Raw genomic sequence first — 27,383 nt, 5'->3', positions numbered from 1 at the left:
GTAATTATATTCACATTAATTCAGTGGAATTGTGACGGGTTTTTTCCCCGTCTTGAACGCTTACAACAATTAATCTCAGATCACGTCCCAGACTTTCTCTGCTTACAAGAGACTAACTTTAACACAACACACAATCCGTATCTTAAAAACTATTCTAGCAATCATTTTATTAGGACAACGCATTTAAGAGCCAGCGGTGGATCCTCCATTTTTATCTCGAATGATGTTTTTCACCAAGAATTTTTGTTAAACACAACGCTAGAAGTTGTAGCAGTAACTGCATGGTGCCCTAACAAAATTGTCATATGCAATGTTTACATTCCCCCTAACTATAATCTTGCCAGTGCTGAACTTTTAAATCTCATTAACCAACTTCCAGCTCCATTTATTCTTGTTGGAGATTTTAACGCTCATGGTATTATATGGGGATCTAAAAATACGTTTGGTAGGGGTAAGATCATTGAAGATATTATCATTAATCATGATGTTAGTCATTTAAACACAGGAAGTAGCACGTATTTTCATATACAGTCTGGCTCTTTCTCTTCAATTGACCTGAGCATTAGTGATCCTAAAACAGCTCCTCTTCTTACCTGGTACACGCTTGATAGTCTCTATGACAGCAATCACTTCCCTATCTTCATCACTAATAATGAAGCTAAACCGTCTTATGTTAAGAGAAAATGGAATATCTCAAAAGCTAATTGGGAGCTTTTCAGCGCATCTGTTAAGGATCGAGTTAACGAAATTGTTTATCAAAACATTGCTGATAGGGATGTTGATGAATTTAATAGATGCATACTGCAAGCAGCAGAGGAACACATTGGAAGGTACACTATTAATCCATCCCATAAATCTGTACCATGGTGGAACCTATCTTGCAAGCTAGCAGTTAAAGCTAGCAAAAAGGCCTTAAACAAATTTCGCAGAACACGAGCAGAAGTGGACTTAATTAATTTCAAGAGACTAAAGGCCAAATCAAAACGAGTAATAAAAGAAAGTAAACGAGAATCTTGGATTAAATTCTGCAGTACTATAACCGCTGACACATCTCCAACTCAAGTATGGAACAAAATTAAACAAATTAATGGACGCAACACAACGTATAAAATACCCGCTCTTACCCACGAAAATAATATTATCAGAGACGACCAGAAAATCTCTGATACTTTTGCACAATATTTTTTAGAAAAATCCAAAAACAGAATTAACCATTTATTGACACGAAACGAACAGCACCCTCCTCAGTCCTCCTCATCTAACCCTGATCCACTTAACCTACCGTTTACTCTGGACGAACTCTATGATGTTGTTAGCTCTCTAAAAAAATCTGCTGCCGGACCAGATGACATTCCCTCAATATTTATTAAAAAACTACATTCAGATACATTAAGAAAATTATTAGATCTGTACAATATTTTATGGACAGATCAACTGTTTCCCAGGCTATGGAGAAAATCCATTCTGATTCCAATTAAAAAGAATGACTGCATGTCAGCATTACCCAGTTCATTTCGACCCATTTCTTTAACTTGCTCATTATGTAAAGTCTTAGAAAAAATGATAAATAATCGTCTTAACTGGTACTTAGAAAGACATAAGTTACTAAATCCATTTCAGTCAGGATTTAGATCAAATAGATGCACTATGGACAATTTGGTTTCACTTCAGTCTGAAATTGCGTACGCCATGCAAAACAAGAATGAGGTAATTGCCGTTGCTCTAGACATAGAGAGTGCTTTCGATACCACCTCAAAATCAATAATTCTTGCAAAACTTAGTGATCTCAAATTAGAAGGTAATATAACAACATTTATTAATCACTTTTTAACGGATAGAACGTTTCAAGTGTCCATAAATGGTAAAATGTCTGCAACACAAGCTGTAGAGAATGGACTACCTTAAGGTTGTATACTTAGTACCACACTATTCTTAATCTGTATTAATGACATAAGCACTATGATAAAAGCACCAGTTCAACACGCTATTTACGCTGATATCATTCTATTTTGTCAAGGTAGGACCACATCCAGTACATGTGCGTTACTCCAAAACACCCTAGAGTCTATTATCAATTGGTCAGAAAGTACAGGATTCAAATTTTGACCACCTAAATCTGTAGTAATCCAATTTAGTAAAAAATACAGGTCTCCCCAACCTAATTTACAACTACATGGAACTTCGCTTCGTGTAGTAGATAACCATAAAATCTTAGGTATGCAATTTGATAAAAGGCTGTCTTGGAGAAATCATATACAAACCACTAAAGCTAATTGTTTAAAAAGAATAAACATAATTAAATCCCTTGCTCCCTATCACTGGGGATCTGAAGAGGAAGTATTACTCAGAATTTACCAAGCTCTAATTAGGTCCAAACTTGATTACGGTAGCATACTCTATATGTCTGCATTCAAGTCTCTCTTAAATTCTCTTAACGTCGTTCAGAACACATTTCTTCGTATTTGTCTTGGTGCTTTCAGATCTAGCCCATCTGAAGGCATCCATGTCGAAGCCTATGAACCTCCACTGACTGATAGGAGACAAAGACTCCTTCTGAATTATTTTGCAAAGGTCTCTGCCAACCCCTCAAATCCAGCTGCCAATTTTGTTGCCAGACACACAGTAATAGATCCAACAGAAAAACCTAGGTCTGTATAGAATTGACCGCAAATTACACCAGTTAATTAACAACATAGATTTTTCAAATATGACCCCGATCTGTATCCCTCATACCCCGCCTTGGACCAGAAAGCAGCCTAGTTTTAACATTAGTCTATGTAGATACGACAAAAAGGAAACACCCAGCCTTATGATTAAACAAGAGTTCAATAAAATGATCAACATGGAAAAGTTTGATACAATCTTATACTCAGACGCCAGTAAAGATGAACATGGTACAAGTTGCGCAGTTACTACTACAAATGAAACAATAGCGTCATTCCGCCTCCCTACAATCTGCAGTATACATACAGCGGAATTATATGGAATAAATAAAGCTCTAGAAGTCACACCAAAAAGCAGTAAACGTATAGCCATATGCACCGACTCACTGCCATCGATTCATTCACTAAAAACCTTAAGATCACAACACCCAATAGTCAATAAGGTACACACTCACTGCCATCAACTGTTAACTTCGGGTACCTCAGTCTCCATAATCTGGGTTCCTTCGCACGTAGGTGTTACTGGTAACGAGAAAGCGGACCAAGCAGCGAAAAAAGCTAATTGCCCTAATAATCCTGTCGAAAAGATACAGCTCCATCAGGACCTCAAATATCTCTTCAAGCAATCAGTTTTGGAAAATTGGCAAGATCAATGGAATAGAAGCACATCAAAATTACATCAAATACAACCAATAATTCGACCATCGCAAATTCCCATACAAAAAAGAAGAGACAAAGCCATAATCAGACGAATAAGAATAGGTCACACTCGTCTCACGCACGGTTACCTCATGAGTTCTGGAAATCCACCAGTCTGTGAAAGCTGCAACAACACGCGGCTTTCCATACAACATATCCTACTTGAATGTAGTACTTTCAGCTCCACCCGACGACGGCATAACATTATTGGTACCCTTAGTGATATACTTAGTTCACCTGGTTCAATGAACTCTCTGATTGCTTTTCTGAGAGACTCTAAATTGTATAATTTAATATAAAATGTTTATAAATTTTGTAAAAGTACCTAAAACTTGTAGCTTAAGCAAATATTGTAACCAACTATTGTAACCAATTATTGTAACTGTTTTGTTCCCGTGTCAATGACCATAGTTGTCGAGACACGTAAATTTAAATAAAAAAAAAATCAACAAGAAAGAACAAAGAATTGTATTTATAAAATACCTTGTGAATGCGAACAATTTTATTTAGGTGAAACATCAATAGACGTTAGAATAAGTGAACATCAAGCTTATATTAAAAATAGAGAATTTGATAGATCTCAAATATGTCAACATGCATGGGATAATGAACATTAGAGTTCAGTGGGGAGATTCAAGTATAGTCCTAAAAGAAACAGATAGTAAAAAGAGAAAAATCAAAGAAGCGGCTCTAATTATGCTAAATGAAAACAATTGTGTCGCAAATTCCTCGATAGAATACAGTAGGATGTGGTTACCCATACTAAAAGAGGAAGTCAGTAGAAAGAAAATACCACGATTAGTAAGTCATTAACATATCGAGTTAGTATATATTTTATATTTTAGTGTTATTTGTATAATATCTATGTATTATTAATATTATTTATAATTTAAAATAGCATATATATATATATATATATATATATATATATATATATATATATATAATATTTATATATAGTATAATATAATTTTTAAAGACATATCACATGCTATAATTTTTTATGACGGATATTCTTGAGTTGGGGTTAATTTCATGTAATCGAATGAACTATCTTTCAGTAAGTCGTCCCAGGAACGCAACTCATAAATATTGGCAATATCATTTTAAAGTCTTCTACTTTAAAATGTATAATATATGTCTGAATTGCCAATATAAATGAGTGAGATTAAATAAATTATTAGAAGAATTTTTTTGCTTAGCAACAACACTTTAGTTTATTTTAGTAATATTTTGTATTTTGACAACGGCACCCGATTTGGGCGTCGAAACGTTAATAAAATTATTTTTTTCATTTTAATTGTGGCTTATTTCCCATATAAATAATTAAGTATAATATAATATATATATATATATATATATATATATATATATATATATATATATATATATATATATATATATATATATATATATATATATATATATATATATATATATAATAATATAATATATATATATATATATATATATATATATATATATATATATATATATATAGTAATATTTTGTATTTTGACAACGACACCCGATTTGGGCGTCGAAACGTTAATAAATTCATTTTTTTAGTAAAATTGTGGCTTATTTCCCATCGAAAATACCTAATTATAAAAATGCCACAAGGAAATAGCTTCAGAACAACATCGTCTATTTCAGTTATTTCCGACCCTAATTATTTTGTTAATCTCCGATACCGAGGATAATCTACAGCTAATGGCACAAACTTTCAATACAGTGGCGAAGAATTACAACATGAAAATATCAACAGCTAAAACAAAATCCCTGGTAGTGGCAAGGGAACCCATAAGATGCAAATTAGTAGTTAACAACGAACTAATTGAACAAGTCTCGATATTCCAATATCTGGGAGTCAAAATATGTAGTTATGGAGATGTTAAAGAGAGCGTCCGAAAGCAAGCAAATAAAACCAATTACGTGTCAGGATGTCTGAGGGATGTCATCTGGAGGAACAAAGATATGAGGCTGGAAGGGAAAGTACGCATGTACAAATCATGTGTTAGACCCATCATGACGTACGCGATAGAAACAAGATGTGACACAGCAGAAACCAACAGGATACTAAGAACATCACAAATGAGAACGTTGAGGTCAATAACTGGGAAAACACTGAGAGACAGAATACCGAACGACAGAATACCGAACGACAGAATAAGAGATTTCTGTAACATACAAGATATAGTGCGGTGGGGAAGACAGAGACGACGAGAGTGGAATCAGGATGTGACGAGAATGGACAGCGAGAGAATAGCCCGTATAGCTAGGGATTCGAAGCCAACAGGCAAGAGACCAATAGGAAGGCCCATGGTACAAAGACGCCAGGGCCTGGATTCCGTGCACTGTAGATATCTACATGTCGCTTTCTATTGGTGTCAATTTTCGTAAAAATATTTGAATTTTAGCTTTAATTGAATTATTTTCTAGTTTTGCTAGGTTATACTCTAATTGATGCTGAAGTGAGACTTAGTAAAACAAGAAAATATTTGAATTAAAACTAAAAATTCAAATATATTGACATTAATAGAAAGCGATATGCGCAGTGTCAATATATTTTAATTTTTAGTTTTAATTCAAATATTTTCTTGTTTTACTAAGTCTCACTTCAGCATCAATTAGCGTATAACCTAGCAAAACTAGAAAATAATTCAATTAAAGCTAAAATTCAAATATTTTTACGAAAATTGACATCGATAGAAAGCGACATGTAGATATCTACAGTGCACGGAATCCTGGCCCAGGTACGATAGCCGGAATATCCGAAATTCGGATGAGTTCGCGCATGACGTCACAATGAGAGTGATTTTAAATATTCCCCATTTAAAACATTAGCGCTCAGAACACAATTAGTTTTAAATTGGCCATAAAGAGTCATTTTAATAGATTAATATAATTTCTGTTTACCTATTTCGGATTTATTGAAATGTAGGTGTCTTGTTATTTTGATTTAAAAAATTGATTAACAATACAATGAACTAAAATAAATTTCTAAAATAAATTTGTGTTATATTTAAAAATCTCTTTGTATTCGTCGCTTTTTAAATAATTTTTACGAGCTTGTTTTTGATTGGCTTGTCTTATTGGGCGCCAGTGTTAAGGAGGGCATCGAGACATGGGCGTACATATAAAAATTTGTAGAGGGGCTAGACGTGAAGATGTTGCACATTACATTTTGTAAACTTTGGATGACAATATATAGTTTAAAACACCCGAAAAGCCATGGGAAGCCACGCCCCCCTTCCCATATGTATGGGCGCCTATAAATAGAGCCTTCATTTAGTTGCATGTAAAAAGATGAAAATAATTTATTATTAATGGTCTGAACAAAATCACAAAACAAATAAAACACAAGACAAGTTACAATTTTCTTTAATTTTCTCTTTTTCTCATATTTTCTTTAAGTGTTAAGTTTAATTTCTTAATTCTAAAATACATGCAAGACCGAAAGAACAGGTGTTAGGTTTTGTAATCACATTCAATATTTTCAGACAAATCAATCAGTCTTTGTAAATAATTTTTTCCCCGACTTTAACTGAAGTGCAGACCCATTGAAATTATTAAATATAGTATCCAGTTGATGCATTTTTACCACCAATTCTTCTGGAGGTTTCTTTAGACCCCTTCGGAGACTTGATCAATCCACGTGTAAGTGGAAGTATCGGTACTTTCAGGCAAATCTAATTTCTTGCAGATATACCCACTGACATATTCCAATACATCATATTGTAATCGGTTTAATTCTTCAACGTCTGCATTCACTTCTTCATATTGTAATTGGTTTAATTTTTCGACGGCTGCATCCACTTCTTCTTTTTCTGCTTCGTCAGATAAATCTGAGAAGTATGTTTTACATAAAAAGCTTCACCTAAATTATGGATCGGACCATCCCTGACCTCATCAGCTTCTGTGTTACCAGCTTCGGATAAAGTCCCTTCATTCCTTCCCAAAATATAGTTTTTAACGCGGTAGCGAAATTCCACCGCATCGGGATGGTCGTGTAAGCCACCAGACCTCCTCATGTTGCCAAAAAAATTCTCGAGTACCTACATCCTGGTTTAGATTGTATGTATAGAATATATTTTAAATCGACTTTGGATTTTATATCCCAAAATAAACCTTTTTTAATGCGTTGTTGGTTTGAATTACTCCTAAAAGTAACAACGGAATTAAATTTAGTCAAAATGGAGATAACATTTATATTGATTATTAGCAATAATATTTTTAATTAGAATAAGTTAAAAGCAAAACAACTTCACTTCCTGAAAAGGCAACGATGATCGTTTTCAATGAACTTTTAAAGCTTTCATAGCTTTCTGTCATCTCGTCAATAATTTTATTTTTACCTTTTTGTATTGCCCAATTCCCAGCCGGTGTTGAGTCACTGTAAGACGATATTTATTTTTATCTAATAACGCCCAGTCGGAACTATTGATAACTGATATGAATTTGTGTCAGAATCACGGTACACAGAGAACCGGTATGCCGATTGTCGTCGCTAAAGTTGGTTCGGCCGCACAGCACGTCACGTGGGAACCTAACAGATATTTGCTTATTGTTTGGATGCATTATTTCGTATGTGATGGCGTTGAAAGTGAATAGATTGAGCCGGTTTTAAAATATTAAGCTGTTAACAATTATTGAAGTAATTCTATATTATTTTAGTTACAAATTGTTGTTTATTAGCATAACTGTGTATTTTTAAAACTATTATAATATAACTATTAGTTTTATAGTAGATAATTTATTAAAACCGAGACTAGAATTCCATTTGAGGTGATATTATGCATGTGCAGAACAGGAACATATATTAGAATGAGGGATATTAACAGAAAAATAAGTTTTAAAAACGGCCAGAGAGCACTTGACAAAAAGATATCTAAATTTTCTAATTTTAAAAAATGATTTTAATTATAGATAATAATTCTAATATAATTAATAAAACTTTTCCCGCAAATTTGTTTTCTTTTATTAATATACATAATGTATTATACATAATATTATACATAATATATATTAATATACATAATTGATTTAAAGTTAAACCAGGTTAGGAATCTAAAAATTTAAAGTGCGAGCAATTTATACATACATATACAGAGTGGGCAAAAGAAAACAGTCCACCTCGATTTTTGGCTGTATTTATTAGATTTTAAGGAAATGAAGAAACAGGTCGATTTTTGATCTAAGGGGGACACATTTTTACGGTACATACATCTGTCATTTGTCAACTCCCTCCCTTCCATTCCCCCCACCCTTATTTTTAAATAGGGAATACGGGTCGTGTGCTATTTCATTTGAAAGGTTATTCAATTCTCTATTCAGTAATAATAACATTGACATAATTATTTACACAGGGTGTCCAAGAAAAATTATTTTGAATTAAATTAATTGACACACAAAGAAGAATGTATGCAATTTATTTGAATCAAAATACATTCTACTACTGACAGAAAACAAAGAAAAATGTTTATTTGACAAATAAATGTTGTTTTTCGCTTAAATTCAATATTCAACCTACCAAGAGGCAGATGGGTGGCAGCTTGAATATTGAAATTAAGCGAAGTGCAATGTTTATTTATCAAAAAACATTTTTTTTTGTGACAGCAGTAGAATGTTTTTTGAATTAAATAAATTACATACATTCTTCTTTTTGTGTCAATTAATTTAATTAAAATATTTTTTTCTTGAACACCCTGTATAAATAATTATGTTAAGGTTTATATTACTGAATAGAGAATCAAGTAACCTTTTGAATAAGCTAGCACTCGACCCCTATTTCCTATTTAAAAATAAGGGAGGGGGAAGTGGAAGGGAGGGGGTTGACAAATGACAAATGTATGTACCGTAAAATGTGTCCCACTTAGATCAAAAATCGACCTGTTTCGTCATTTCCTTAAAATCTAATAAATACTGCCAAATATCGAGGTGGACTCTTTTCTTTGGCCCACTCTGTATATGTATGTATATTACAGCCTAATAAAATGTTCACACTTGAAAGTTTTAGATTCCTAACCTTATTTAACTTAAAATCAACCTTATTCTATTTTGTAAATAAAATTTAAACGTCATCAAGTAATTGGTTCTAAGTACTTCATCTAAAACTTAAAATTTCTTAATTGATTTTTGGTTGTTTTTATTTTTAGTCAAATATTTTTCAACAATTTAGAATAACAGTACCTAAGTAGACACAATTTTATGTGCAACATTTTTACAGACTCAGAAGTAAAGTAAATGTTTATATGATTTCTGTTTTATTTTTTTTAATATACTATGGTAAATGTAATTGGACAACAGATACCTAAAATCTTTATTTTTCAATGGAAATTCTTAAATTAAATGCATATTGGAAAATGACAGTAAAAAGAATATAAATTACAATTTCTTATTTACAAAGCGATGATAGGCACATAATTTTAAAATTCGAACAATATTACCGCATACATTGCTGGATGAAAATTAAGGTTCCCATATGACGTCACGCGTTCGCCTTCTATGCGTGCAAACATACCGGTTCTCTGTGTACCGTGGTCAGAATTTTGTTTTGCGATAGTGCAAAATTTGATGAATAATAATTATTACTTTGGTCTTCAATATAAACCATATTATACAATACTTACCACAGCAATTTTGAAATTTGAACTACTTAGCATACCTAGGAAAAATATTGAGTAGGTATATACCTGCCGACCTATATAGCGTAAATTGTAATTAAGAATATTGGATATAATTTATAGAGTATATCAAATCATCAAATCACCAATATATACATATATATCTTTATCCATCTTTAAATTTCAATAATTTCTGTAAAATTCAATAATTTGTCGACCCAATAAAATTTCGAAACTAATCTGTACATTATTTATTTATTTATTTATTAACGGCATCCATATACAAAAGTTTTAAGAAAACTATACTTTATAAACAATAAATTTTAAACTACCAAACATCTCAGAATAATAAACTACAACAAACTTATTTTAAGATACCCTTCAGTTGTTTTTTAAATAAACTAATTTTGGAGACAATACATTAAGGCATTAAGGGGTAAATAATAATTATTTCACACTAACAAGCCTACTAATCAATTTAAATCCCACAAAAATGTCGCCAAAAGCTAAAAAATCAAATAAAACTCCCATATACACATATACGTATGCCAACAGCGACTACTCTCATTGTGACGTCGACAGAACGTAGTCAGCTGATAGTCGCATGCGCAATATCGTACCTGTCGTCTTTGTACCATGAGGAAGGCCCTTTAAAAGGTGGCGAGATAGCTGGCAGTCAACATCATAGCTACAACCCAGATAGCACAAGTACGTTTTATGGACATCCAATGGACGTACATCTGTGTACATTGGAACGTCCAATGGACGTCCCGCTAAGGTACAATGGACATCCGATGGACGTCCAACGAACGTCCAGAGTTCACAAAATTGGACGTCCATAGAACGTCCGCTACAAACGTAAAACAGTGTACGTTGTTGAAGCTTTCAGTGTACATTTTATGTTCATTCAATGTACATCTGATGTACATTCCATATGGACATTTTTGTAGGGCACTTTTCAGAAAGCAATCTAGTGTCCATAATTTTTTGAAATAAAAAATACCTTTTTTATTTCTCTTTATTATAACTTTATTACGTATACTTTATTATAGGAACTTCATTAATGCACGACTGCACTTGCACGATAAACAGTAAACACAAAGATATCACAGGATTTATTATATCGTATGTAATAACTTAATAAAGACAAAATTCAGATAATGGCGCCCTATGATGCATGCACATTAAAAAAGTTTTATTTCTGTTCTGTTCCTTCCAAACATTATTTCTTAGAACTTAGAGTCAGTACGGGTGGACGGTTGTATATTGCAAGCGGGTTTGCATTTCTTCAGCATTCCACAAAAATTACAGCGATAATCCCCTAAAAGTACCTGCCTAGTACTACCTTTTACGACCGATAGCGTGAAGAGCGACAACGTTGTCAAGAAGACTCTCATTTAGTTTGGCGGGAAATTTAACAGTTACAAAATGCAGATTTAAGATTTAAATTGGTAGTGTCTAATTATTGTAAGTTCTATAATTACCGATGCGCGATATAGCTCCGTTATTCTGAAAAAGTTTACCATTGTTTTATCATCATCTAATATTATACCTATAGGTTTAATTAAAATAATTTTAGTGGTTCAGTGTTTTAATTCGATGATGAAAAAATATATCACTACATTTATTAGAAGCTTCTTGTATTCTACTAATAATATTGCTTTGATTAAAACAAGAAGCTATATATAATTACTCATAATAATAGTCGTATTTTGTGTAAAATCTCCATAGCCCACAAATGGATGTCCAATGTACGTTGAAATCAAACGTCCAATGGACGTCGGGTAATGGATGTACATAGTACGTCCAGTTTTGGTCCATGGACGTTTGGACTTTAAATGTACGTTATATGGACGTCCATCGGACGTTGTGTGCTATATGGGGAATACAAGCTCAAAATCGGTTAAGATCATGTCAAGTGGCCTAATATAAGAAAAAGAAGAATAATAATTATTTTGTGTCCTTCAGAGCCATTATATTGATTTTATACTTCCTTGCCTCATTGACTATATCCTTTTACGCACCTTCCTAAAAGGTTCCTGTGACATTCATTGTTGCTAACTGTAGCTTGTCCTTTTTCGGCTTTTCTCTTTTATTCTTGTCTTGCTTTATTTCATTTCCGTAGTTCGTAATCCTTTTCTTCGCATTGTTGCTTGCCATTTGTTTTCTTTTTCTACTGGTGCTTAGCTTTTGCTTTGGTCTCTATCACCAACGTTTGTTTCATGCCATCCCAGCGACATATTTCATGATCTGAGTACATACCTATATTTTTTATTAGGGCAGTCAATGAGGGTATTTGGCTCCGAATTACATCCTACTGCATCAATTTACTTGATATTTTCAAAGTAATTAGAGAATAACTCAAGTAACAACGTCTACCCTATACACTATGGCGCTTTTATCTTAGTGGCTGTTCCCACCCCTTCAAGGGGGTGGGAAATCTTTTGATCAAAATAACCACGGAAGTGGCTAGAGAACCTAATTCTAAGCAAAAACTGTTCTATAATTTTTTATAAATTGATAGGAAGTCATATCAACGATGACCTATCAAAGAACGACAGAATTGTACAGAAATATGTCACACAGAAAGCACAAGAACTCAGAAAGGAAGGGAGAAAAGTGAAAGTAGGCTATATACGCCAGTCAATGAGAGCAAGAACAGGATATTACCTCCGAATTCTATCCTACTGCAAGGCCTTTATTGAAATTTTGGAAATAACCTCTACTTATCTCCTAATACAAAGTATACCCTATGCCAATGTGCGCTTTTATCTTGGGTGGTTCCCATCCCTTCTCGGGGGTGATAAATCTTTTGGTCAAAATAATCACGGAAGTGGCTAGAGAACCTAATTCTAAGCAAAAACTGTTCTATATTTTTTTTAAACCCAATATTTTTGAGTTATTTGTGGTTGAAAATTGGTCATTTTCATTGAAAAATGACACCTTTTCAGACGATTTTTTGCGAATACCTTAAAAATTATGCATCTAACTAAAAAATTATAAAAACATTTTTGTCGCTCATGGAAAAACAAAGAGATTCGTTCCTTCATAAATCTTCTAGTTATAATAGAAAAAGAGATATGGTAGGTGAAAAGAGTTTGTTTTTTTTTGTGCATGCTCAAATCGGTGTACTCAACTTGAAATAACAAAGAATCGGTCGATTTTAGGTGTACCTAATACCCAATACCTTTTGTAGTGCTTGAAGAGACCTTTAACATATTAGATGTCGATTACATTCGAACTAAGGGAGATATGTTGCAAAAAAATGATGACTAACTTATTTTAAGAAAAAATGAGAAGTATATTTGACTCCTCATCCATAAGAATCTAAATGCATCATTTTACTTCTACAGTACCTTTTATTATAGTGTTTTTTTTGTTCAAAAAGTTCGACGAGTTTAAAATGAATGGTTTTTGAAAAAAATAAGAACAAATTAAAGAGCTCATTTTAGTTTTTTTTTTAATTTTCCTTTTTCTCCATGTAACTCAAAAATGATAAAAGATAAGAAATAAAGATGCCTTACAAAAATGTGGTGTTTTTTAGATACAAATTTTGCTTTTATTTTTCATTACTGTATCTCTTTTCATTTTCAAGTTACATAGAGAAAAAAAGATTTTTAAGAAAATTTGAAAATGCACTCTATAATTTGATCTTGTTTTTTTTTTTCAAAAACCATTCATTTTAAACCCGTCAAACTTTTTAAACATTTTCCCTGTAGAAGGAAAATATGCATTTAAATTATGGAGGATGGGGGGTTAAATATGTTTCTCATTTTTTCTTAAAATACATTAGTCATCAATTTTTTACAGCATCCCGCTTAGTTGGAATGTAATCGACATTAATATTGCTTATTTTAAAGGTCTTTTTAAGCACTACAAAAGGTATTAATAGCATTATATGTACCTAAAATCGACCCTTTCTCTGATATTTCAAGTTTTTTTTTCTTCTTTTTTGGCATAGACTTTTAGTCATTCAGCCAGACTCATCATGGTAGAAATGGTTGTCTAAGTTTATATTAAAATAAATATACAAAACAATAAACAAGCAAACAGGGTTACTCTCTTCTCGCCTAGGGGCCTATCACCTAGGGGCATTTTTTTTAAAGACATACAGCACTAGGCCACGGTAAGAAAGGAATTTAACAATTGGGTTAGAAGCAAAGGTTACGTTATTAACTAATGCATAATTATTTACATGGTTATTTTACTATCTTTTAAAAACATAACTAAGGAATCATACATTGCTCTCGAGTTTAGTGATAATAAGTACTGAAGGTTCCAAGGGGCTAATATATTGTGTTTATGTAAGTTATTTATTAATCTGGATGAAATTATAGTGTTTCTGGGGCAACTGAAAAATATATGATCTAGGTTTCATTCTTCTGTACAAAATTCACATCGATCATTATCTAAAACCTTAAGTTTAAATAAATGTTTGGGGTAACAAGCATGTCCAAATGTCAGTCTAATGATCGTGGTAACATATTTTCTAGGTACATTAAAAAACTTATACCAAGGAGTTTTAGGAATATCTGTTTGAAGAGAAGTGTATCTATTTGGGCAAACAATGGAATATTCCTTCCATATTATATTATCCCACCTTTGGTATAATCTTAATTTTAAGGAAGCCAGAAAGTCGCAAGCCGTGATTTTATACAAAGTTTCTCTACCAGACAAAATACTTTCTTTTGCTAATTGGTCTACATGTTCATTATTTTCCAAACCTATATTAGTATGGTATAACTAGACCCAAACCCAGACATCCAAAGTGAAAGTTATCTCCCAACACCAAGTTGTTCTATATGGTTCACATAATGTTCAGAAAAAAGTCACACCATTTTGAGCGTCGCGTTTGGGGGGAAGAGGGGGGAGAAATCGGTAAATTCGTAGTTTTTTAATTTTTTCGTCAATATTTCTAAAACTATGCGGTTTAGCATAAATAACCTTTCATACAAAAATGTTCTACATTAAATTTGAAATAAAAAAGGTCCTATGCATAATCCTTCTAAAATGAACGGTTCAAAAGTTACGGAGGTAGTAACGTATACTTGGTCCAAAAAAAGGCCTAACCCAGACATCCAAAGTAAAAGTTTTCCTTCAACACCAAATTGTTCTATATGGTCCACATATTGTTTAGTAAAAAGTTACACTATTTTGAGCGTCCGGTTTGGGGGGGAGATGGGGGAAAATCGGTAAATTAGTAGTTTTTTTTTAGGTTTCTCGTCAATATTTCTAAAAATATGCTTTAGCAAAAACAATGTTCTATACAAAAATGTTACACGTGAAATTTAAAACAAAAAAGGTGTTTTACATAATTGTTATAAAATCAGCGGTTCCAGAGTTACGGAGGGTGAAAAGTGGAGGTTTTCGATACTTTTTATATTCTTTGGGCAATTTATAGAAATTTTCTTTAACAGGATTGTGTTTTGTAAATAAAATTTGCTATTTCAGTGGCCGATGATATATGTTAGTAATAATCCCTTAAAGAAACGTTAACCTCACCACCCAAAATCATCATCAATTGCCCAGATAATATAAAAAGTATCGAAAACCTCCACTTTTCACCCTACGTAACTCTGGAACCGTTGATTTTATAACAATTATGTATAGGACCTTTTTTGTTTTAAATTTTATCTAGAACATTTTTGTATAGACCATTGTTTACGCTAAAGCATAGTTTTAGAAATATTGACGAAAAACTTAAAAAAACTACTAATTTACCGATTTCTCCCCCATCTCCCCCCCAAACCGGACGCTCAAAATGGTGTCACTTTTTACTGAACAATATGTGGACCATATAGAACAATTTGGTGTTGGAGAAAAACTTTTACTTTAGATGTCTGGGTTAGGCCCTTTTTGGACCAATTATATACTATACTACCTCCGTAACTTTGGAACCGTTCATTTTAGAAGGATTATGCATAGGACCATTTTTATTGCAAATTGAATGTGGAACATTTTTGTATAGAAGGTTATTCATGCTAAACCGCTTGGTTTTAGAAATATTGACGAAAAAACTAAAAAACTACGAATTTACCGATTTCTCCCCCCTCTCCCCCCAAACCCGACGCTCAAAATGGTGTGACTTTTTTCTGAACATTATGTGGACCATATAGAACAATTTGGTGTTGGAGGATAACTTTCACTTTGGATGTCTGGGTTATGCCATTATTTGGATCAATTATATCATACTATATGTGCTTTAATCCAAACAAAGACTACATTTTTGCCGCTTGTTACTAACTTTTGTTTGATATCCTTAATTTTTTAAATATAAGGGCAACTGTACGTATTTGGCAATCCCGGTTTCCCAATAGAGGTCAAAACTGATAAAGAATCTGATAATATCACTATATGGTCCGAGTTACTTTCTGTTGCATAAAGTAAGGCCTCATATATTGCTAGAGCTTCTGCTGTAAAAATAGAGGTTTGGGAGTTTAACTTAAATGTGTGTTCTATTCATTCCGACGGGACAAAAAAAGCGCATCCAGTGCCGTTTGATGATTTGGAAGCATCGGTATAACGATGGAGTTTTCGAATTCTGATAATATTGAGTGAATAATCTTTCTATTTATGTGTATACTGTCACTATATTTTGGTACCAAGATATCTGTATTTGAACAATATGTTGCATATGAGATGTTTTGAAGTGTATACGTAGCTTTATCTATCTTTTTTAATGCTTCTATATTATGTTGCAGAGCTTCGCAGACTAAAGGCGATTTCTTTTCTTCCCAGTATTTAGTAGACAAATCATAGCAGTTCGGAGTGATGAGCTTTGTGTATAAGGATTGATTTTTTATATGTCTTTACCAGAAATTTTTCGGTCAGGAAGTTTCGTCTGATATTTAAAGGTGGTTCCAAGGCTTTCAAATACAAGGGTTGAATTGGTGTGGACTTCTTAGAACCTAAACATGTACGTAAAGCTGCATTGTGTATTACGTTAATTTTATTTAGCAATACATAAAATATGCTTCCGTAATCCAAAATGGAGCGAATATACGCTCTGTAAAATAATAAATTTACGTCTACATCAGCACTCCACTACGTTTTATTAATCGATTTAAGGAAATTTATTCCCTTGTTGCATTTGTTTAACATATCCTCAATATGATCCTTCCAAGTCAAATGTTTGTCAAGTGTCATCCCTAAATATTTGACCTTATTTTTTAATGGGTATTGATGCTCTCCTAATTTAATTATTTGATCGTTAGGTTTATAATGTTTGGTAAAAATGCAAACCTGAGATTTATTACAAGATAATTCAAAATTGTTTTTATGGAGCCATTTTTGAAGTAGCTGATAGATACTATCCAAGTTTTTAATTGCTTTTTCATATTCTTTGTGTTCTGCGCAAATGCAGAAATCATCTGCGTATTGTATGAGGTTGAATGGTATGTTATTTATTTTAATATTGTACAAATCCGCTACGTACATATTAAACAGGATATGGTTCAATACAGAACCCTGGGGTAATCCTTTGTTCACGATTATGGGACCTATGAGCATTTGTTCTTTTCTAAAAACTAATCTGTTTGAATAAAGATTAACAATACTAGCGGCAAATTGGGCTGGAATTGGGCGAGCACACGGAGTCTTAAGCACTTTCTATATCAAGAAATAATGCTGGTAAGTAATTGTTCCGGGAATAATTGTTTTAAATGTCTACAACTAGGGTAGCCAAGGCATCCAAAGTACCAAAACCTTTCCTGAATCCGTATTGTTCTTTGGGTAGAAGGTTCTGCTCTAGTAACCACCATTCTAACCTAGCCTTAATTATCCTCTCTAGAGTTTTTTGTACGCAAGATAATAAAGATATGGGTTTGTAAGCTTCAGCTAATTTTAGATTTTTACCAGGTTTCGGTATAGGGATGACAATAATATGTTTGAAGGCTGAAATGTTAGAAACTTCTCTAATTATCTGATTAAAAATATTTAGAAGTAACTCTTTTGCATTATTTGGTAAATTAAATAACATAATAATATTGGATTTCATCATAACCTGGAGAAGTGTTGGGACGATTACTAAGGGCACCGTCCAATTCTAGCGTGGTAAACGGTTTTAAGAGAAAATGACTATGATTCGGATTGAATAACATTAAATCTTCGTGATTGTTCACATATGGTGGTGCAATTTTGTCAAAAAACACTGTTATCCACGAATCTTCTAGTGGTAATGGAGCATTGACCCTTTTCCTGTTTATCCTTTTCGCTTAATTCCAAATCGAAGTAGGCGACGTTTGTTTATTTAATTTTGAGCACCAATCAACCCAGCTTTGTTTGGCTTTCGATTTCAATAATTTCTTAGCGTGAGCACTAGTTTGTTTACATTTAATAAAATTTTCAACTGATGGATCTTGCTTGTATTTTATTAATGCATTTTTCCTTTCTGCAACAATTAGGTCACATTCTGCATCCCACCACGGTGAAGGAGTCCGTTTCTTTCACTTAAAGGGTTTATATTGGCAAATAGATTGTGTGGAAGCTTTATTGATACAGTCTAATAAAAAACCATATTTTTCTTCAGCATTTGGGGGTCCACTTTCATTTAACAGATTCTCGATTATTTCAGCGTACATATTATCCCAATTGGCTTTCTTAATATTTCATTTACTTTTGGGATATATAGTATCATTAACAGCTCTTGGGTATTCGAATTCTATTTTTACAACAAAGTGATTTGATCCAAGTGTATCAGAATCTACAGACCAAAATGTTTTAGCAAAAATGGAAGGGGAACAAACCGTAATATCAATCATAAAATCTGAATGTCCTGGAATTTCTTGACAAGTAGGTTGACCGTTATTCATCACAATGAAATCAAAATCCTGTAGGGTCTCTACAATTTGATCGCCAATATTATCATTTTTTGATGATCCCCAGAGCGCATTGTGGGCATTCATATCACCCCCAATAATGCAGTGCTGCTTCACTTGGGAAAATAAGTTTTTTCCAATCTTCTATTCTGGTTTTGGTTTTTGGACATCTATATACAGAGAGAAAACTCAAGTGACTATTATCGTAATTAATTTTAATACCACAGGCAAGCAGCTCTTTATTGAAGTTTTTATTTAATTTTAAAGTTTCAAAACGGATACCCGTTTTTACCAAAACAGCGATCTGTACGATCTTGACGAACAATATTATAACCTTTAGAATTATATACAAAATTATTTTTGAACCAGGTTTCACTTAAAAGAGCAATATCAAGATCTTCTTTAGTGAAAATTGGGTAGGCTGTTTTAATTTGCAACAGCTGATCTAGCGTTCCATTGCATAATTTTAAGTTAAGTGTTTAAAGCCATAAATTTAAGTACTTTTAAATATATACTCGAGAAGAGTATGTAAACCCTTAGCTAACAAATTATTATCCAGTGTTTTTGCATCTTCAACTGATTTGACATTTTTTATAAATTCAGAAAAAAAAATTGACTAACGAAATAACTATCTTGTTTTTATCACCATCTATTGAACTATTAGGTTTATTGGGATTAGGTGGTAGAGGCTGTTGATATGTTTCATTCCTTAACACAGCTTTGAGGGCAGTTGGCAGGACTGCTTGTCTGTCATGTCAGTTGTCAAAGGGGGAATGAAGGATGTCAGTTTTGGCCGCTAAAACTAGATTAGCTACCCGCTTGTATAATGTTTGTAAAATACTAAAAGTTATGTTATAAAACTACAACATTAAAGTCTTGGAAAAGCGGATAAGAAAGTATGTATGCTACTTACATTAATAGGAGGAGAGGTCTACGGAGTTTTAAAGGACATATTAGCACCAGATTTACCTAGCACGAAACAATACGTTGCATTAAAAGCTGAATTAGTGAAGCACTATAGTCCAAAACGCTTGACAATTGCAGAAAGGTACAAATTTCACACTGCACATCAAGAGACACAGGAACATATTAAAACATTTTTGGCTAGATTAAAAAACCTTGCCAAATTTTGTGATTTTGGTGCATTTTTAAACGATTCACTCCGTAATAGGTTCGTTTGTGGGGTAAAATCAGACAGTATTAAAAGACGATTATTAACTGAAGATAAGTTAACCTTAGAAACAGCGTACTCTACCGCTATTGGTATGGAATTAGCAGAAGGTCAGTTAAAAGCCATGGGACCGGAAACATGTGAACTACACAAAGTGTCTCAAAATGCGAATAGGTCAAGTAGAAGTCAGTTCAGTCAGTCAAGTAAAAGTCAGTTCAATCAGTCAAGGCCCTCTCAAGTTAGTCAGCAAGGGGCCAAGAAAAAGTTGCCATGTAAGAGGTGTTGTCGGATCCATTTTAATAAGGCTTGTCCGGCAGTAAGTTGGAAATGTTAGTCATGTGGGGAAATGGGGCATACATCGAAGTCAGTAATGTGTAAAGGTAAAGTTAATGAAATAGAAGAAGAGTATGAAAAGGAATTTCATTTTGCAAGTTAAATGAATAAATTGATTCAGGGACATCTGTTTTATCATCCATTGGCAATCGAGATAACCCATCAACATTAGGAATATGGTTCCCTTTTTTATAAATTATTTCATAATCGTAACCAGACATTGTAATTGCCCAACGTGTGATACGAGCAGCTGCTGTAACAGGAATATTTTTAGGTTTTCCTGTAGTTGGCTGTATACCATCAACACAAAATTGGAAAGAAATCCTTTGTAAAAGGTATAAATTTTTTTTTATTAAAAATCCCTTAAAAGGGCTACATGACAACAAAACGTTTTCGATTTTTATAAAAAATCATCATCAGTGTTCGATCTAAAAATAAGTATAACCGATTTAATGAATATAAAGTTATTATTTAAATTTTGACAAAGGTTAGAGCAAGTTGGTTATACTTACAAACTGGATGCTAGCTGAACCACAAAAGAAAAATATCTGGGTAAAAACCCTTTACATATAATATAGATGCCTTAAAAGTGCATACTTCGATAAAAAGGCCTGTGATGGTCACATGGCAAACAGGATAATGCCCTAAGGTAAGGTATACAGGTTTCCCAACACGTGGGATCCAAATTGAGTTGATCACATTTCAATGACTTAATGGCAACTGATTGCAAAATGATTGATGTTTCTGAAAGGTGTCAAAAGACAGATAGACAACGTGACGTGGAATTTACCCTGTATTACGACAGCCAACTAATTGTTAGTAAAATATTTAATGAAAATTTACATAGTAATAACAAACATCAACAAAGTTATGGCTATAATTACATTTAAGTAAGTACCTTGAATATGTAAGATGAACGTGAAGTAAGAAATGATTTTTATAATGAGAAATAGCCGGAATCTATGCAGCCATCTATACATGTTCCTATTCTAATTGAAGTAAGTTCAACTGTGCTGTGGAAAATTTGATTTCTATGAATTAAAAGGAGTGTTTGGTTAAATTGTACCAATGGCAGAGTAAATTAGAGAGTCTGTAGTAAATGGAAGTCTGATATTAAAGTAGTGTTGAAATTAAGATAAGTTGTATGAGTCACAGGAGGAAACTGATATGATATAATGATATGTGAATTAATTGGTTAAGGTACCTGAGTGTTGATATTGGAAGTGAAGAAGAATATCAATTGAACTAATAACCTGGCTTTACCAGGTTATTAGTTTAGGATTATGAACTAATAACCTTTGCTTATGTTACATAAAAGGACCTCATACTTTTGCCAGGTTATTAGTTCAATTGATATTCTTCTTCACTTCCAATATCAACACTCAGGTACCTTAACCAATTAATTCACATATCATTATATCATATCAGTTTCCTCCTGTGACTCATACAACTTATCTTAATTTCAACACTACTTTAATATCAGACTTCCATTTACTACAGACTCTCTAATTTACTCTGCCATTGGTACAATTTAAACAAACACTCCTTTTAATTCATAGAAATCAAATTTTCCACAGCACAGTTGAACTTACTTCAATTAGAATAGGAACATGTATAGATGGCTGCATAGATTCCGGCTATTTCTCATTATAAAAATCATTTCTTACTTCACGTTCATCTTACATATTCAACGTACTTACTTAAATGTAATTATAGCCATAACTTTGTTGATGTTTGTTATTACTATGTAAATTTTCATTAAATATTTTACTAACAATTAGTTGGCTGTCGTAATACAGGGTAAATTCCACGTCACGTTGTCTATCTGTCTTTTGACATCTTTCAGAAACATCAATCATTTTGCAATCAGTTGCCATTAAGTCATTGAAATGTGATCAACTCAATTTGGATCCCACGTGTTGGGAAACCTGTATACCTTACCTTAGGGCATTATCCTGTTTGCCATGTGACCATCACAGGCCTTTTTATCGAAGTATGCACTTTTAAGGCATCTATATTATATGTAAAGGGTTTTTACCCAGATATTTTTCTTTTGTGGCTCAGCTAGCATCCAGTTTGTAAGTATAACCAACTTGCTCTAACCTTTGTCAAAATTTAAATAATAACTTTATATTCATTAAATCGGTTATACTTATTTTTAGATCGAACACTGATGATGATTTTTTATAAAAATCGAAAACGTTTTGTTGTGATGTAGCCCTTTTAAGGGATTTTTAATAAAAAAAATTTTATACCTTTTACAAAGGATCTCTTTCAAATTTTTAGGAATATTTTTATTCTTTCTAAATATGAAGGAAAGTGGTTGGTGGTCTGTGATCAGTGTAAATTTGCGTCCATAAATATACTTATAGAATTTTTTTAGACTAAATATAATGGCTACACTTTCTCTCTCCAAGTTGGAATACTTTTTTCCGCCTATGACAATGTATTAGAAGCCATTAAGGCTGGTTTATCGTCTCCATTCACTTTATGACTTAGTATGGCTCCTACTCCATACCCACTTGCATCACAGGTAATAAATATAGGTTTCTCAGAGTCAAAAGGGTTAAAACTGCTTTGGATGTAATAAACTCTTTACTATCCTGAAAACATTTTTCATGTTCATTTGACCACAAGAATTCAGCCCCACTTTTACATAATTCATATAAGGGTTTTAATTTAGCCGATGACATATGAATAAACTTACCATAATAATTAATGAGACCTAAATATGCTCTTAACTGCGTTAAATTTTGAGGTGTAGGCGCTTTCAATATACATTTGATTTTTTCATCCGTAGGATGGCCCTCGATGGCCAAATTATGTTGAGTTATCAATAGAAAATGGGTGCATATTAGTAGGTAACAAAGAAATGGTTCCAAAAACCTTACAGAAGGAGGTGTTAAATCTCTTTCATGAACAACATGTGGGTATTGTACGTTCCAAGATGCTTATGCGATCTTACTGCTGGTGGCCAGGAATTAATGAAGATATTGAAAAATTCATTAGTTCTTGCAATATATGTCAAGAAAATCAAGTATTGTCAAATAATAATAATGTCATGGCCGCTGGCACCTCATAATTTTTATAGGATTAACATTGACTTTTTTAATAAATAGTTTCATAATTTTAGTTGATAATAAATCCAAATGGGTGGAATTTAACCCATTTAGCGCCAAAGATGCGAAAACGCACCATTTTTTTGTAGAATTTTTTTTTGGCAATTCGTTAATTTGTTTTAAATCTTTGTATTTTTTAAGCAACCAGAAGATATAAGTGTAACTAAATTTAATTTTGTTTAATTTAGAAACTCATTCTTTCATCACAAAAATATTTTCTAAATGTCCGACATTTGCAATCCTTCGACGCAACTTTATTTTTACTGTAGTAATTTTATCGGCATAACACTTTTGTGGTCAAATAAATTAGAACATTATTTTTTTAACCTATTTGTACACCAATTGTTATAAAAATACAAAAAAAATAATTTCTGAGTCATCAAATCTCGTGTTTGAAAATAATGGTTCGATAACGAACCATTGGCGGAAGTCGACATATAATCCTGTCTGATCAGGAATAAGTTCAAGGTGATGCACAGGCAGTAATTTGTTGGGATATTTCTTTATTATGTGTAAAAATACGTATCCACTATGCTTGCGCTCCGAGCTCCTGCAACTGCTCCACATAGTGGACACGTTTGACGCTCCCGGGCTGTGCAATTGTGCGCAATCTGCCTCGGCGCTCCAATCTGGGGCGGTTTATATGTAAGGAAGCGCATACCGTATCGATTGGAGCAGTTGCAGGGAGCGCAAAGCGCAAGAAGTTCGTGAACATAGTGGATGGTTGGCGCTCTCGGACCATGCAACAGTGTGCGCTCCGCCTCAACGGTCCAATAGGTGGCGGTTTATATGTACAGGAGCGCATGCATATAGATGGGAGCAGTTGCAGGGAGCGCGGAGCGCAAGAGGTTTGTAAACATAGTGAATGGTAGGCACTCCTGGACCGTGCAACAGTGCGCGCTCCGCCTCGGCGTTCCAATTGGTGTCGGTTTATATGTAGAGGAACGCATACCGTATCGATTGGAGCAGTTGCAGGGAGCGCGGAGTGCAAGAGGTTCGTGAACATAGTGGATGGTTGGCGCTCCCGGACCGTGCAACAGTGCGCCAACGACCGTGCGGCAGTGCCTCGGTGGTCCAATATTACGAACATAGTGGATACGTACCTTTAGAAAGACGAGTATTCTGGTATTTAGTTTTGTTATAATCTAGGGTGGGGGAGGAGGGGGGGCTCCATAAGGGAGTTTGTGTAGTGTTGTAGACAGTAGACAATATGTCGATTTGTCGAATTTATGCAACTGGCACAGTGCAAGATACAGGATTGGAAAGTATAAACTTGAAATATCTAAAATAATTTCTAAAAAGGATAGAGGGCCGTTCGACTTCGTTTTTGACAAAGAAGCTGAAGAAGGTGTAGGCACTGTTCAGAATGTTCTAACCATATTATTTTTGTTTATGAAAACTTCCAGGTCCATTTACACTCTAAATGTTTTAAGACTTTTCACAACAAATAAAATTGTGTATTTCAATTTTTATATCTCATTTCCGCCAAAGGTTCGAAAACGAACCATTTTGTTGTTGTGACACCTGCCATTATCAAAGTGTAAAAAAAATTTTTTACGAATGTTTAAGTTTATTTTACTCTAGTTAATCAAATATATTACATATTATTGCAGTATTTCTTTGCTTGGCGGTTAATGGGTTAAACTAATGGGGGAAGGAACTAATGCCAAAGAGGAACTTTTTTAAAACTCAAACAAATTTTCTCGGTTTTTGGGTTACCTCTTGAAATTGTTTCTGATAATGGCCCGCCCTTCAATTCTTCAGAATTTGATGCTTTTTGTCAAGCAAATGGTATAAAGCCAACCAAGTCCCCACCTTACCATCCTCAGAGAAATGGCATTGCAGAAAGAACAGTTCAGACAATCAAAAAGGGTTAGAAAAATCATTATTTAACGATTAAGGGAGAGAAGTTAGTAAAAATACAATATTACACCGGTTGGAAAACTTTTTATTTGTACATAGAAATACTCCTTCAACTTTTACAGGACAAAGCCCTTCAGAGAGCTTATTTAAAATTCGTCCCCGAACAAGGTTCGATCTTCTTAAACCATGTTTTAATAAACATAATATACAACTTCACTCTGACACTATAAGGAACACAAAGCTCTATACTGTGAATGATCTAGTGTACGTAAAGAATTACCAAACGAGACAGTGGCAAAAAGGTAAAATAGTAAGAATTGTCAGTACATCTACATATCTTGTGCAAATAAATGAAAAAGTAAAACTCATACATGCAAATGATATTCGGTTGTGTAAAGGTGATTGTGTGCCTCCAATAGTGTCCGCAAATGACGTGTTTATACCACATCCGCAAACAAATGCAACAAACCCAGATATATGCAATAATCAAAATAAATTTGAAACACAGTGTACAGCTTCTGGAGGTGAAGTCTTGGAAGCACCAGTAACTATAAATCAGTCACCAATTGCCTTAGAATCTCAAAGCAACCCAGTCAATAACAATACGGGGGTGCCTGAGACTATTACAACTGGTTCTTTCCAGACCTCCAATATAACTAGGTATGGTAGGACTATTAAACCTCCAATAAAACTTGATTTATAAACTTATTTAAGCAGGAAGGGAAAATTATATGTTTCATTCCTTAACACAGCCTTGAGGGCAGTTGGTAGGACTGCTTGTCTGTCATGTCAGTTGTCAACGGGGGAATGAAGGATGTCAGTTTTGGCCGCTAAAACTAGATTAGCCACCGGCTTGTATAATGTTTGTAAAATACTAAAAGTTATGTTATAAAACTACAATATTAAAGTCTTGGAAGTCACTGGTGCGTATCTCAAATACACAACAGCTGTAACGGGCCAAATCTAAAAGGAAAGGTGGTAGAATCTGTAGGGAATTGTGCAACAGGAGTAGATACTTTCCTTTTTTTATGTACATTATGTTCAGTATTAATCCTACTAGGTCCAGGATGAGTAAAGTTTGTTGATTTTTTCATATACGGTCTTGGAATGGTAGGATGAGATGACGTAATGTCATCAGATACGTTAGGTAGTTTTGGAAAATTTTCTTCAAAATTTGACAATATCGAAAATTTATTGTTACTAACAAATCCGGAAAAAAGATGATTCTTTATACCTTTTTGGTTCTAAAAAGGAGATTTTTCGATCTAACATAATGTTTTCAATTTTTTTTTTGTTCCTCATAAACGGGACAACTTTTGGAGATCGAAATATAATCTTCACTTTTACAATGTATACAAAAAGTTTTTTAGTGTCGCATATGTGACTATCATTTTTTATTTCTGCACATCGTATACAAAATTCTTGTGTGCCCTTGCATTACTTAGAAATGTAACCGAATTTCAGATACTTGTAACACTGTATTACCCTGCCTACAAATTTTTCTACCGGCAAATACACAAAATTAACTACGACATGAGTTGGCAAAACATTTCCTTCAAATGTAACTATAATATTTCGTCTGGGGACGTATTCTGTTTTACCGTCTTTATCTACCTTTCTATGCATTCTTTTAATGCCAGTAATTTTAGCGGAAGAGTCTATATGTTTTTTTAAATAATCAGTATCATAATTTGTATCTACATCGTGAATTATTCCCTTGATTTCCACGAGATGGTTAGGGATATAGGCTTTTAAATGTTTATCCTTTAACTTATTATGTGTTACTATATAATTTGCATCCAAAATAGATTTTAAAATGACTTTAACTCTACTTTTTCCTATAAATTTAATTTCTTTTAGGTTTTTGATTTTAAGTTTTTGATACAAAATGTCCCCCACCACCATTGGATATAAACGAGATATGTTCTGATTATTTAAATTCTCGATATATACGCAACAGCTATGGAAATCATAATTATTAGAAGACATGTTATAAAGTTTTACTTCCCTTGTTTTGTCAGTGTTATCGCCGGAACTCGCACCAATTTCCATGTCCTGGTCTGGAGAACTTGTAGCAGCACTTAAATCGCACA

At 33.3% G+C, this 27,383-nt stretch overlaps 1 protein-coding gene across 1 annotated transcript in view; it reads left to right on the top strand.

Moving 5' to 3' along the window:
• Positions 1 to 27,383, top strand: part of LOC126881609 (uncharacterized) — a 113,658-nt gene that overhangs the window by 61,093 nt on the left and 25,182 nt on the right. The gene's annotated exons all lie outside the window — the stretch shown is intronic.

Source organism: Diabrotica virgifera, chromosome 1 (assembly GCF_917563875.1).
Source record: "Diabrotica virgifera virgifera chromosome 1, PGI_DIABVI_V3a".
Classification (NCBI taxonomy): domain Eukaryota; kingdom Metazoa; phylum Arthropoda; class Insecta; order Coleoptera; family Chrysomelidae; genus Diabrotica; species Diabrotica virgifera.
Note: the sequence above shows the minus strand (reverse complement) of the source record. Positions and strands in the feature narration are given on the sequence as shown.